Source organism: Rhododendron vialii, chromosome 4a, assembly GCF_030253575.1.
Source record: "Rhododendron vialii isolate Sample 1 chromosome 4a, ASM3025357v1".
Taxonomy (NCBI): domain Eukaryota; kingdom Viridiplantae; phylum Streptophyta; class Magnoliopsida; order Ericales; family Ericaceae; genus Rhododendron; species Rhododendron vialii.
Genome location: NC_080560.1, coordinates 7,103,192 through 7,118,590, shown reverse-complemented (window position 1 = coordinate 7,118,590; position 15,399 = coordinate 7,103,192).

Here is a 15,399-nt window from a genome sequence, read left to right as displayed (position 1 = left end):
GGGATGTTAAAGAAATAAATCTCACATTGCTTAGGAGTGGAATGGGTGATCACTTAATAACATCTGGGACCTCTCCACTCATTGCCAATTGGCCTTGAGATGGACATAAAGTTTCTACATTGTATCAGAGCAGGGCCCGTTCCACCCCACATTTTAAAAATTCACAATCCACACCCCACGATGACAGACCAGCAAAAAGGCTGCACGATGATAGGACCCAAAAGTAGCCACACGTGACAAACCTTAAACGCGGCTGCACATAAGGGGAGATGTTAAAGAAATGAATCCCACATTACTTGGGAGTGGAATGGGTGATCACTTAATAACATCTGCCAATTAGCTTTGAGATGGACATAAAGTTTCTACAAGAACATGTCAATTTTAGGTGATCTGTTGCCGTTTTCTGTTTTTCTACTTTGTGGTGCAGCTTAGTTTTAAAAGTCTATGGGGATCCGTCTGTGATAAAATTACAATGACGGCTAGCTGGGGACTCTTATGAAACCCGTAAAAGCGAGTTTGAAAGAGTGGGATGGGGTGATCTTGTAATTTTTCAAAAGCGAGTTTGAAAGAGTGGGATGGAGATACCATTAATATTGTAAAAAAAAAAAAGTGTCAAAAATGGGTGATTATTAAGAGCTCTTAGAGCCCACACACCATGTATGATGGGAAAAGTCTTTGGAGCACAATGTGACAGTGCTTAAGACACAGAAATTCTTCGCTGTACTTGTCAAAGACACTTCGAGAATATTGCATCAAGAATTTTCACAAATCTGATACCATGATATTAATGGCCAGTAGCATCTACAACTACCCAACCACAGGCGCCGCCGCACCGCGGTCAATATCTTCCCTCTCACCCACATCTAATCAAAGTTATTGGGTTGGATTTTTTTGAATTTGACCTAAACTAATAAGTGGAGCCACTTGGAAGATTCTACACCACCACTGATTAGTGAGGTCAACTCGAAAACAAATCGAACCCAATAATGTTGATCCTTTGTGGGTAAAGGAAAATATAACTTTACGCACCTGCCCCATTAACTAGTACTACAGTATATGTCTCTCGCTACATAATAAGATGTTTGAAATTATATGAGATAATGCTAATGACTATAATAGCACGGTAGACCATCTGAAATCAAACACTATCATGGCCTCTTAGTGGAGATGCCTATTTCAATTTCGTTATGCTGTGCTCTTGTTTTAAATTTGACGGTACAAGATGGTTTAATTCTAGTTGTATGTATGATAATCCCGTAGCTATTATGAGGAATGCAACTACACACATTCATCGTCCGCCAATGTAAACAAGTTTAACAAAAGTTATGTCAATAATTCATAATTTAAATGGGCAAATTTTCGTAGTCATCCCTCTAGTTTTTTGGTTGTCTCAAGTTCATCCCTCCAGTTTCAATTGCAACCAAATAAACCCTGTAGTTTGTTTTATATTCTAGATTGGTAAAATCGTTCACACCGTGAATGAAACTAATGGAAAAATTGGTTTTAGTTTCAGGGCTCTCTTAGGATGCCCATTGAAAAGCCTTAGAGCCAAAAATCCATTATGACCATTTAAGATAAAATGATCAGAAAAATAAGAGATTGATTAGCACCTAAGATTGTAAGATCGTGGTGCTAAAAGTCTCCTAGCTTGTGGTGTTTTTAATTAATGTCGTTGTTTTTATGCAATTTTACTCGTAAGGTAGTTTGTTCAGTGTTTCAGGTTAAACGTCTTTAAAGGGGCGTGTTTTGATCGTAAGACCAACCCCATGTTAGTTCATGTATCCACGCCCGGTGGAACTTATGCCCGGGAGGCCTAAGAGTGAAGGCGTGAGGCATTGGGCAAGGCAGGGAGACGTCGGGTGCCAAACTGGGAGGCTGGCTTGAAGAATTGGAGATAAGCTACGCGTATCGATACAGCTTTACTTTGTATCGATACGCATTAGCTTCGTGGCAAGGCAGAGTGTTGTGTATCGATACGGCCTTAATCCGTATCGATACGAGGAAGCTACGTGAAAATGGCCCTTTTCAACTTAACAGCGTGGTATCGATACTTTGATTATTTTGTATCGATACTGAGAGCCTTCGGCCAGATATTTGTTGCTTTTTGGACTTTCCACTTATGGAATAGTTGCCTTTAGTAGTCTACTTTTCAGATATTTGATGAGAGAGAAACCCATTTTGTATAAATAGGGGTGTCATCTCTCACCTTTGGGATCTAGCTCATTACATACTTAGGTTTTTTCTCCATTAATGTTCTTGAAGCTTTTCATAGTGTAATCTCTTAGAACTCAAGTAAGTAATTCTCATTTGTTAATTTCTCGTTTATTAAAGTTGTTCCTACGGACTAGATCCTTTATAAAATCAAGTTTATTTTCGTTTTTGTTGGTTAAAACCTATGTCTCATTTTTATGCTTTGATTCACGCTTTAAGTATGTGTGAGTAGTCGGTTGGCTAAGTCTCGGGATAATCTTTCCCAAAGACTTAGGTTGTTATTCGGTTCTCGAATCTTTGGGCCTAAAAACATGATTCTCGGAATAGGGCCTAACTTGCATTTTTGGTCTAAACAAAGGGGTGTTAACTCCTTGGTAAGGCGTTTGTCAAGCGGTCTTGGCAAGCGGCTCACCGAGAGCTTGTGGCCTCCTATGTGTTCGATAAATTTGTCAAACAAGTTGGCTCGCCTCCGTTTAATCACTTCTTTCATGTAACATAATCGTTAATGCTAAATTGCCCGGGCGTGAGCGCGCGGTCGTGACTCTCGCCTGAGTTATATTGAAAACCAGTAACATCCTTTGTCAAGGGTTAGAAGATCCTTAGACTTGCCTCCTTTAAGTTAATTAAGCGTTTTTCCTAGTCTTTTGTCTTGGCAATTTTCACCGTTTAAAGCAAAACCAAGTTGGCCTTCTTGAACGCTGCATTCTACCATTTAAAACCTACAATCCGATTAAGCTATCTTGTGAATTCCCTGTGGTACGATCCCGGTCTTACCGGTTTATTATGCTACCGACGACCTAGCCCTACGCTTGGGATTTTTCTCAACCTTATTTGAAGGCGAGGTTGGAAGGCTAAGCAGAGATCTTGGCACCGGTTCAAACAGATTGAAAATTGGACCACTTAAATTTTTAATTATACTTTTTAATATATAAACGGTGTAACAAAGATCATTTTACATCAGATATGAAGTACATAGAAGAAACCTGGGACACTCATCAATTGTGAGAGTCCACGAGGCAACCAAGCCCGACAGCTTAATCAATACAAGAAATATGCCCATTATAGGGTAGAAACAAAGAAAGAAAGGAAAAGTCTTCTAAAGGAAGAACACTCATACGCAGGTAAGCCCTCTAAGGGAAAAACACCCACACGCAAGTGGGAAGACTCGAACTCCTGACCTCCTAATGAGATCAGGGCCGGCCCAATGGGGAGGCCCAAGAGGCCACCGCCTTGGGCCTCCACATTTTGGGCAAAAAATGGGGCACCCATTTCTAGATAAGTATATATATTTTCCGTGTGCAATTATAATACAAACTTCTTTGGTGGTTCAGTGGTAGAGTGTTTGCTTTTCTACATAAGATGTTTGGGTTCAAATCCTGATAGGGTATTTTTTTGCAAAAAAAAATTCCTTCTATGTAGGGCACTATTCCACCACTTGGTCTAAGGCATCCAAATACCTTGGGCCGTCCCTGAGTGAGATGCAAGAGTTCTGGCAAACTGAGCTAGCCCCAGTTAGTTGTTGGAGACATTCAAGAGGATCCTATCCTAGTGTGGTTGGTTTTTTACTCGATCTCCTCCCTCTTAATGGAGAGGTTCTGAGTTCGAGTCTTCTTGAAGGTCCCGACTCTCGTTGTAACCACTAACAACCAATCTCTAACATCCTAGTGTTTGGCAAAAACAAAAAAAAAAAACTCAAAGAAACATATTGAAAAACTCAAAGAAACATATTTCCTCTAAGCTTTCTCTATATATTTTTCACTTAATTACTTGCTTTTCTCTTTTACTTTTTTTGGGGCAATGTACGGTGTTCCGGGTCAGCTTTCGCACACCTTAGACCAATCTCTACAGCTTCTTCTTTAGCTATTTCATAGGCTTATGCGTGGGGTGAGGTGACCCCAAGAGTTTGTGACAAGGAGGATCAAAAGAGACTTTGAGATGGAGCAAACACCTGAGTCTCAAGTCAAGACAACCAGGCTAATCCTTCGGGGGTTTTTCTCCTTTACTTTTTTCTCCAATTTCTTTTCTACTTATTTTTTATCCAATTTTCCAAACAGGATATTTTTTGCTCGAGAAACATCTCTGGAGTCGTAAAAATCGATGTCTGAAGTACTCCATTCTCTAATTTCTTTGGCAGTACATATTTTTTCCCTCAACTCTATTTAATTTTGTTTCCTTCTTCATTTGCACAAGTTTCAATCAGAGTGTCACTATATCCCCGCAAGTCCCCCTCCCCCATGCCATCGTTTTCCTTCAACAATGCTACATAAACAACATTCAACAATAATGCCAACCACAATACTCTCAGTTGGGATCCACATATGAGTTCAACATGTGGGTCTCAAATCTGTATAAGTATTGTAGTTGGATGTTGAGTACATATCTTTATGGTTCTTCTTACCATTTACTTACACCATCAGTAAGTCCTCAAAGTCAAGTTATGTGATTTCGAAATAAATTGAACTTAGGCACGTGCCGTAGTCTCTATCTAGCTATAAAAGGTCTTGTCTAAGTTAATAATGTAAGAACATGTCAATTTTGGGTGATCAGTTTGCCGTTTTCTGTTTTTCTAATTTCGTGGTACAACTTGTAGTAGTTCTTAAAGTCGGGGATCCGTCTGCGATAAAATTACAATGACCGGCCGCTAGCCAAGGACTCGTATGGAACCCTCAAAGTCGAGTTTTAGAGAGTGGGATGGAGATATCTTGTAATTTCAACATAAGTACAAACAAGTTTCGGAAATAAAAACTTCTTTAATTGTGTAAAAGATGAATGATTAGTCTGATCCCGTTTAAGTGTGGAAATACCTCTTATATTGTGGCAAAAAAAAAAAGTGCTAAAAATGAATGATTATTAGCTCCTAGAACCCACATCAATGTATGATGAAAAAGGTGCCTGGAGTTTACCAAAAACTTCAGTAAAAAACATCATAATTTTTTTTTACAATTCTATAAATTCAAAGCTCGAGTTGTAAGGAGTATTGATATTTCATTTTGGTTTCGTCCTTTTCATCGATTTAAAAAAAAAAAAGCTCGTTTTCATATTTTTAAAATTTGATAAACAAAACAATTAGTTTTTCGTCAAAAGTTTTAAGAGCTATCATTCATCTCACGAAAGGTATCATAAAAGTATTAAAAAATGAACTCAAGTTTAAAAATTCAAATAAGACGACACTAAACACCAAAAACATAGTTGTTTCAAACTTTTTCCGTCTTTAATGAACTTTTGGTTGTAAGTTTTTACCTTTTAGACTACTTTCGTCTAGACAAAACATTTGTGGGAAATGTATATAAAAAAAATTTCAGAAAAAGACGAAGGGAAAATATACCAAAACCAGTAACTTAGGAAGTGTCTTTTTTTTTTGACATGGAAGTGTCAAAACTTAGGAAGTGTCTTATGGACTGCTAATTTGCTAACTTCATTCTACCCGTCTCATTGGTGCAACGTGCAAGTCTTTATTAATTAATTTTTTGCTAAGTCAGTCTTTATTAATTATATTAGTACGCGTTGAAGTTGACTGAAATATATAGTGGCAGACAGGCATATTACTAGTAGTAAATTTGTAAATGGGCCCAGGGTAGGTGCGTAAAGTTATATCGAGTTGAGTTTTCGTCACCCCTCGAGAGGATGGACACTATCTTTCTTCTTCTAAAGTAATGTCATACTTATCAAAAAGTATATTGCATGGTAAGCATGACATTACTTTGTTGTGGGATCTACATTATTTCAACTAATAAGAAGGAGGATAATGTTCACACTCCTGTAAAAATGGTGAACAAAAGAGGATAAACTTTATCCTCCCTCTTATTGGTTGTCCGTCAAAAAAGGCTTTGGAGTTTCCAAATGTAATAAATTTCCACAAGTCAGTCAAAAGGGGTTTGAATTTTCCACACATAACAATTTCCACAAGCTCGTCGAAAACGCTTTGGTTAAAATATACCAAGAAATTTCACAAATCTGGTCACCAGTGGAACCATGATATTAGGCTCAGTTTTGTTGACATGAATAAAAAAATCAGGAATGCAGGCAAAGTCCACTAATACCTCCTATGATTTGAGCTATGAGCGGATACAGTCCCTCAGGTTCAAATTCGTACTTGTGAAAACGTGCAGATACATTCAATTCCGTCCATTTTCATGGTGGTGTGTCTGACATGTACACCTCTTCAATCTAGCCAAAATTTAATCCTAGTCGTCCATTACGTATTAAAGAAAGAATAAAAAGCATCTCCGTAAAAAAATTAAAAATGGTGAACAAAAGAGGATAAACTTTATCCTCTCTCTTATTGGTTGTCCGTCAAAAAACGCTTTGGAGTTTCCAAATGTAATAAATTTCCACAAGTCAGTCAAAAGGGGTTTGGATTTTCCACACATAACAATTTCCACAAGCTCGTCGAAAACTCTTTGGTTAAAATATACCAAGAAATTTCACAAATCTGGTCACCAGTGGAACCATGATATTAGGCTCAGTTTTGATGACATGAATAAAAAAATCAGGAATGCAGGCAAAGTCCACTAATACCTCCTATGATTTGAGCTATGAGCGGATACAGTCCCTCAGGTTCAAATTCGTACTTGTGAAAACGTGCAGATACATTCAATTCCGTCCATTTTCATGGCGGTGTGTCTGACATGTACACCTCTTCAATCTAGCCAAAATTTAATCATAGTCGTTCATTACGTATTAAAGAAAGAATAAAAAGCATCTCCGTAAAAAAATTAAAAATGGTGAACAAAAGAGGATAAACTTTATCCTCTCTCTTATTGGTTGTCCGTCAAAAAACGCTTTGGAGTTTCCAAATGTAATAAATTTCCACAAGTCAGTCAAAAGGGGTTTGGATTTTCCACACATAACAATTTCCACAAGCTCGTCGAAAACGCTTTGGTTAAAATATACCAAGAAATTTCACAAGTCTGGTCACCAGTGGAACCATGATATTAGGCTCAGTTTTGATGACATGAATAAAAAAATCAGGAATGCAGGCAAAGTCCACTTATACCTCCTATGATTTGAGCTATGAGCGGATACAGTCCCTCAGGTTCAAATTCGTACTTGTGAAAATGTGCAGATACATTCAATTCCGTCCATTTTCATGGCGGTGTGTCTGACATGTACAGCTCTTCAATCTAGCCAAAATTTAATCCTAGTCGTTCATTACGTATTAAAGAAAGAATAAAAAGCATCTCCGTAAAAAAATTAAAAATGGTGAACAAAAGAGGATAAACTTTATCCTCTCCCTTATTGGTTGTCCGTCAAAAAACGCTTTGGAGTTTCCAAATGTAATAAATTTCCACAAGTCAGTCAAAAGGGGTTTGGATTTTCCACACATAACAATTTCCACAAGCTCGACGAAAACGCTTTGGTTAAAATATACCAAGAAATTTCACAAGTCTGGTCACCAGTGGAACCATGATATTAGGCTCAGTTTTGATGATATGAATAAAAAAATCAGGAATGCAGGCAAAGTCCACTAATACCTCCTATGATTTGAGCTATGAGCGGATACAGTCCCTCAGGTTCAAATTCGTACTTGTGAAAACGTGCAGATACATTCAATTTCGTCCATTTTCATGGCGGTGTGTCTAACATGTACACCTCTTCAATCTAGCCAAAATTTAATCCTAGTCGTTCATTACATATTAAAGAAAGAATAAAAAGCATCTCCGTAAAAAAATTATGTTGATCAGACATCAATAACTCAGTGTCAGTGACCTTATATACTAGTAAAATCAAAATGTAATTTTAAATTCGAAAATTTACTTCGTCATAAGTTCCATTCGCCCAAAGAACGATGTCACCCTCCCCGTTTAACGTGGCCCATGCTAGTCACCGATAGAATTGGTCTTTCATTTGAAGTGAGAGTAAGTTAGCCTGAACACCCTGAATTATAAAGAACAAAATGTCATAGTAACACATGAATACTTGCGCTTATGTGATATGATCGAAATCTCAAAGCAAACGACGTATTTCAAAGTACAATCTCTTGGCTGAAGATGTGTCATGTTACAGAGAGTTTCGGGGACAAAAGACTGGGTGTCTAACTTGTCCAGCCATGACATATATAAAAGATGATCGAGAGATGAGGAATTTTTCAGTGCCGGTTGGGTATGACGTGGTGTCCGTTCGGCACATCGAGCCGTCTGATGCAATTTTGGAAGGCTCGGATTTAGATAAAAAAAAAAAAAGGAGAGAGAAAGAGGAGGGGAAGAGGAGAGAGAAGATTTTAATCTAAGCCATCTAAAAGCACATCGGACGGCTTGGGAGTGCCGAGAGGACAACACGTGGGATACACCCACCCGGCACTAAAAAATTTCTCTCTATAGATCTTTTCTTTTGCGCAATTAGTTAGAGAATAGTTATTACACATTTATATGACAACAAGAAGTATATTAATTAACTAGAACTGGACAATTAATTAGTTACTTTTGTTAAAATTAATTAGCAAGTGCAAGACACCAAACTTCATGAGAAATTGATCAGTAGCGGGCCGGGCTTGTGTTATAATCAGTGGTGAGTATCTATAGTCATGGAGCCTAGCTTGATCGACACGGTACCTATATATATTATTTAACGCTATAAAGACCTAACAATTCATCTTGTATTGGTTTATGTTGTGAGAGCTAGTGTGACTGTTGTGCCAAACACGAAATTGAGAATATAACAAATCAACAAGCGATAAACAAGAACACAAGGATATACGTCGTTTCATTCAAGCACAAAGCAAGAACGTACTCCACGGGGAAAAGAGCAAGAGGATTCACTATAAACGGGGAGAAAAATAAAGAACCGGCTATACCCGTAACTCTACTTGAAGCACCAAACAGATATCTAGGGACAAATTTCTGATGGAACCTAAAAGGAAGACACAAACCCTTGGTGGAACCCTAAGAGCATAAACAAAACCCTAATATCTAAGCCCTTGAACAAAAGACCATAACCCTAGGAACCCCCAAGGTCCCTATTTATAGGAAAATACTAAATAAACCTAAACCGAATAGGAATAGGAATCCTAGTCAATTTAGGAATTCTAGGCAATTTCCAACAAATCTCCACCTTGACTTGAATTCCATCGAATTCAACACTATAGGCAATCCTCTCCTTTAATCGCTCATCTCCCCAAAAACCCGCCCCCCCCCCCACCCCCCGCGGGGTGATAAGCACCCGAGAATGTAATGCAGGGTGCGCTAGTATTTAGTTTTAGTTAAATTTAGTTACTTATTAGTTATTATTAACGTTGTTTGCTCGTATAGTGTCTAGTCCTATTTTGTAGGTAAATCGCCAAAAAGGGAGCTTTCGTTGCACTAGACAAGGTTTTGCCCGAGCAGAAGTTGACTTGCCAAGGCGGAACCTGTCATCGCCCGAGCCGAAGCAGATTTGCCCGAGCAGAAGCCCGATGGCCAGAGCAGAAGTTGAAGTTGCCAAGGCAGGAACTCATTTGCCCGAGCAGAAACCCGATGGCCAAGGCAGAGGCAGAGTTGCCCGAGCAGAACCCATCATTGCCCGAGCAAGAAGCAGATTTGCCCGAGCAAGAGGAAGGCGGCCAAGGCAATGACCCACTATTGGCCTCGGCAGCGATGTAAACTTTTACATCCCATCGATGCCGATCCCCTTAGTGGCAAATACCCCTTAACCACTTCGGCAGCGATGGGACAAATCATCTTCCATCGATGCCGAACCCCATAGTAGAGCATTCTAAGGCCGTTGCCATCGATGCCGAGGGGCTTAAGAGCGGATTTTCTGAGCATCTTGGGAATATTCCAGGCGCGGACCTTCGGAGTATAAAAGCCTTTGTCATTATTTTGTACAAACAAGTAGACTTAGATTTGCTTACCTAATTTTAGATCTAGAATTAGATTCAATTTGCATTTTGAATTGTTCTTGCTGTTCTTCATTTTTCCAGCACTTATATTTTAATTTTCTGCCCTTAGTTGTTAATTTTTGTTATTGTTGCCTTAATTAAAGTTGTTTATTTTCTCCCGATCTATCTTAGTCTCTAGTTTAATTCAAGTCTTGTTATTTCATTATGGTAGCTAGATTTTTGCTTGCTCCTATCTCTCTAGATATGGGTGAGTAGTTTCAAGGGTTAGGTCATGGGATGATTAGCATCTCATGGCCCGGGCGAAAATTGCATTTTACACCCAATAAAGCTTCAAACTTTGATTTGAAAATTGATGTGGGGTTCGGGTTTGTTTGATAAATCACCGAGGTGTTAACCTCTTTGATCTTGTGTAGGTGGGAGCGTCGACTACCCACCACATAAGATGCTTAGAGCTCTTTCGCACGAGGTATTTGTCAAATGAATTCTAGAGCTAGCTTGGTTCTCAAATCATTCGATTTTCCGACTTGAGAACTTTAATCAAGTATCTTAAATTGTGTAATTGGGTGAAGAGTGTAGTTTAGCTCGAGTCTTGGGTGTTAATAATTCCTAGACCTAGCCTATCTTTTCCCTAGTTAATTCGCTTTAATTTAGCCCTTTTATTTCCACCTTTCAAAGTAAAACAAAGTTGGCCGTCTAAAGGCCGAAAGCCCTTACTTGCATCTACAAATCCGACCAAGCCATATAATATTTCCCTTGGGTACGATCCCGGATTTCCGGTTTATTATGCTTCAACCGACGTGTTAAGCCCTACGCTTGGGGTATTATTCCGCATTATTATTATCATCGGAGCGAACGAAGCATTTTTGGCGCCGTTGCCGGGGATCTCTTATTATGGCTTTCTTGGAGGTTCGACAAACCACTGTAAGTATCCCGCTTTCGTTTAGTAGTAGTAGTTTAGTAGTTTATGTGTTAGTAGTTCGTATTTAGTTTGGTGGATACCTCTAACCTAGTTCATCTAAACTTGAGGTGTAACGAAGCCAGGCTAAATATTGAATTTGTTTCTTAGTTAGTTTAGCGTAATTAATCTAGTTAGTTAGCTTTAATTTGATTGCATTGCTTAGCCGAGGTGGTGGCATAACCCCTCGCATATTCTGTTTGTTGAGTTGAGGTGGCGGGATGGCCCCTATGTTGTTAGTTAGTTAGTATATTTGCTTGTGTATGCGTGTTTACCGGAGCCCAATTTCAAATCGGCTTCATCGTTCTTCGTCTCCGCCAAAAATCCGTAGCATTGCCAGGGCGTATCCTGCCCACTCTCCGCCTCACAAATTAAATCGCAATTGCAAAGGCCCAATGGCCGAAGAAGTTCCAGTTCGTACTTTGCGTGATTATCTGAATCCAGAACGGGCTCCTCAAGTATCTCCTATCGTTATTCCGATTCCGACCGCTGGGAATACATTTGAATTCAAGGCTGAGTATCTTCGTATTATTCCAGAGTTTCGGGGGAGAGAATTGGAGGATCCGTATTTGCATATCCGGGAGTTCGAGAATATTCTGCACTCTTTTGTTACAGTTCCGGGGCAACTTGACCAAGCTCGTTTGAAGTTGTTTCCATTCACTCTCAAAGACAAGGCAAAACAATGGTTTAATTCTTTGAAGGCACAATCTTTGCGTAACTGGGGAGAAGTTCAGGATGCTTTCACTACCAAGTTCTTTCCAGCAAGCAGGACAAAGTTACTTATCGATCAGATTCAATGTTTCAAGCAAAGGGATGGAGAGACTTACCACAAGTATTGGGAGCGCTACAAAGATTTGCTTATGTCGGTTCCTCATCACAACCTTCCGTTGTATCTCAGAGTTAACTATTTCTACACCGGGTGTTCTCAAGAGAGTAAACAGCTTCTGGATACTATGGGTGGCGGTGATTTTATGGGGAAGACACCGGAGGATGCATGGGATTACTATGAGTCACTAGCTGAGAAGACTCAGTCTTGGCAGTTTGCAGATCCGGGAGATAGAGCAATGTTCAATCAAGGTCCTACAGGTTCAGGGAAGTTCTCTATTGCAGAGCATACAGCTTTTGAAACTCGTTTGGAGGAGATTGCTCGGAAACTTGACAAGTTGGAATTAAAGAGTGCTCAATCTCAAGAAGTGAAAGCAGTGCGCCAAGTGGAAGACGTGTGTGTTATTTGTGAGATTGTGGGCCATTCTACAGAAGCGTGCCCCAATATTCCTGCTTTGAAAAATGTAATTAATGGAATTGCTCCAGAAGAAGTACAAGCTGTCCAACGCTTTGACCCTTATTCTCAATCTTATAATCCGGGGACAAGGCAACATCCAGCTTTCCGTTGGAATCAATCTAATGAGGGGGGTTCTTCTCAAGCTCCACCGCCCGCTCCTCAATTGCCTTGGAAGCAACCTCAGAATGCTTTCCGTTTCCCTCAAGCTCAAGGTCCACCTGGTTTTGCTCCTTCTACTCCGTTCCCACATGCGAACCAATTTCAACAACAACCTGCTCAGTTCCACCAACAACCACCAAAGCGTTCTTGGGAAGATCAATTTAGTGCTCTCTTGCAAGGCCAAACAGCTATCAATGAGCAACAAACTCAAATGATGAATGACATCAGAAACCAGTTGGGCAAGTTGACAACTACGGTGGGTTTGTTACAACAGGAGAAAGGGAAGTTTCCTACTCAACCTCAACCTAATCCGCAACCGAATTCCAATCCTACTTCTCAAGGTCTTCACTTTGCTAGCTCTTCGGTGACTTTCCCCGAGCAAGCAAAGGCTATTATTTCTCTTCGGAGTGGGAAGATAGTTGATAACCAAGTGGTGATGCCTCCGGAACCGTCTTCCTTGCCTCCTCCTATCGAACGTTCAATTCCAATCATTGGGGAATCTCCCAAGGAAGCAAGTAAGGAGACTCTTGTTGAAGAAGAAGGAAAGGATAAAGGCAAAGCGAAGGAACAAAGTGTACCGGACCCTCGAGTTATTTCAACACCGGCACCGTTTCCTAGTCGTTTGAGGGCTTTGGCGAAACCAAATTTGAATGAGGAGTTGCATGAGTTGTTCAATCAAGTGAAGATTAACATTCCTCTTATGGATGCAATTAAGCAGATTCCGTCATATGCCAAGTTTCTTAAAGATTTGTGTACTCGGAAGCGCAAGCTTAATGTTCAAAAGAAGATATTCCTTACTGAGCAAGTGAGTTCTATCATTCAAACGAATATCGCGCCGAAGTACAAGGATCCGGGGAGCCCTACTATCGCTGTAACCATTGGAGAGAAGCGTATCGAACAAGCTTTACTTGATCTTGGTGCAAGTGTCAACCTGCTTCCGTTTTCTGTTTATCAAGAACTTGGGTTGGGGGAGATGAAGCCTACTCGAGTCACTCTCCAATTGGCCGATCGAAGCGTTCGTACACCGAGGGGAGTAGTAGAGGATGTTCTAGTGCAAGTTGGCCAATTTGTTTATCCGGTGGATTTTGTGATTCTCGATACCAATCCGATCGACTCTTCTGCTGCTTCTACTCCGGTGATTCTTGGAAGACCCTTCTTAGCCACGGCAGATGCAGTTATTAATTGTCGAAATGGACTCCTCAATATGACCTTCGGTAACATGAAGATGGAGGTCAATGTTTTTAATGTGGGTAGCCAAATGGGAGATGACGAGTACGTGAATGAAGTGAGCCTTATCGATACTCTTGTAGAAGAACACGTGGATGAATTGCTTTTCAGTGATCCCTTGGAAGTTACTCTTACGATTGAAAAGGATGAATTTCTTGAGTCTTCTGAAGTGAGTTATTTGAGTTCATTGCTTGGTAAGGAAGATGCAGCTTGCGCTATAAATTCTTGGACTCCAAAGTTTGAAGTGTTTGAGGAGCTTCCACCAATTGAGAAGAAGGTTCTCCCATCTAGTGTTGAGCCACCAAAATTGGAGTTGAAGCCCCTTCCTGATACTTTGAAGTACGTTTTTCTTGGAGACAACGAGACTTACCCTGTGGTTATTTCCTCCTCTCTTGGGAATCTCCAAGAGGTGAAATTGATCAATTCTCTAAGGCGGCACATGAAGGCTATAGGATGGACAATTGCTGATATCAAAGGGATTGATGCTACTCTTTGCTCGCATCATATTGCTTTGGAGGATAATGTCAAGCCGTCTCGTCAACCTCAACGTCGTTTGAACCCTATTATGAAGGATGTAGTTCGTGCTGAAGTTTTAAAGCTCTTGGATGTTGGAATCATTTATCCTATCGCCGATAGTAAATGGGTGAGCCCAATTCAAGTTGTACCAAAGAAATCCGGAGTTACAGTTGTGCGAAATGAGGAGAATGAGCTCGTACCTACTCGTGTTCAGACTGGATGGAGAGTTTGTATTGATTATCGTAAGCTCAACGCAAGTACCAGAAAGGATCACTTTCCCTTACCATTCATTGATCAGATCTTGGAGAGGATAGCCGGCCATGCATTCTATTGTTTCTTAGATGGTTATTCCGGTTACAATCAAATTGAAGTTGCTTTAGAGGATCAAGAGAAAACAACTTTCACTTGCCCCTTTGGAACGTTCGCTTATCGTCGTATGCCTTTTGGTTTGTGCAATGCTCCGGGGACTTTTTCACGATGCATGATGGGGATTTTTAGTGATATGGTTGAGAAGATAGTAGAGGTTTTTATGGATGATTTCTCTGTTTTTGGCGATTCATTTGATTCATGCTTGGCTAATTTAGAGAAAGTTCTAACAAGATGTGAAGAGAAGAATTTGGTTCTGAATTGGGAAAAGTGTCACTTCATGGTCACTCAAGGGATTGTCTTGGGGCATATTATATCGTCGGATGGTATCGCGGTGGATAAGGCTAAGATCAATCTTATTTCCAATCTCCCGACTCCAAAATGCGTGAAGGATATCCGTTCATTTCTCGGGCATGCCGGATTCTATCGTCGATTCATCAAAGACTTTAGTGCTATCTCTCGACCCCTGTGCCACCTTCTTGTCAAAGACGTTCCGTTTGAATGGACCGCCGCGTGTGAGCAAGCTTTTGTTAAGTTGAAGGCTAGTCTTACCACCCCGCCTATTGTGCAACCACCGGATTGGAGCCTCCCGTTTGAGCTTATGTGTGATGCAAGTGACTATGCTGTAGGCGCTGTTTTGGGGCAAAGGAAGGACAAGCATCCGTATGTTATCCATTATGCAAGCAAGACCTTGAATGATGCTCAAGTGAATTACACTACCACGGAGAAAGAGTTACTTGCGGTAGTGTTTGCTCTTGATAAATTCCGGTCTTATCTTATTGGGGGCACCCCTATTGTTGTGTATACGGACCACTCAGCTCTCAAGTACCTACTTACCAAGCAAGATGCCAAAGCTCGTTTGATACG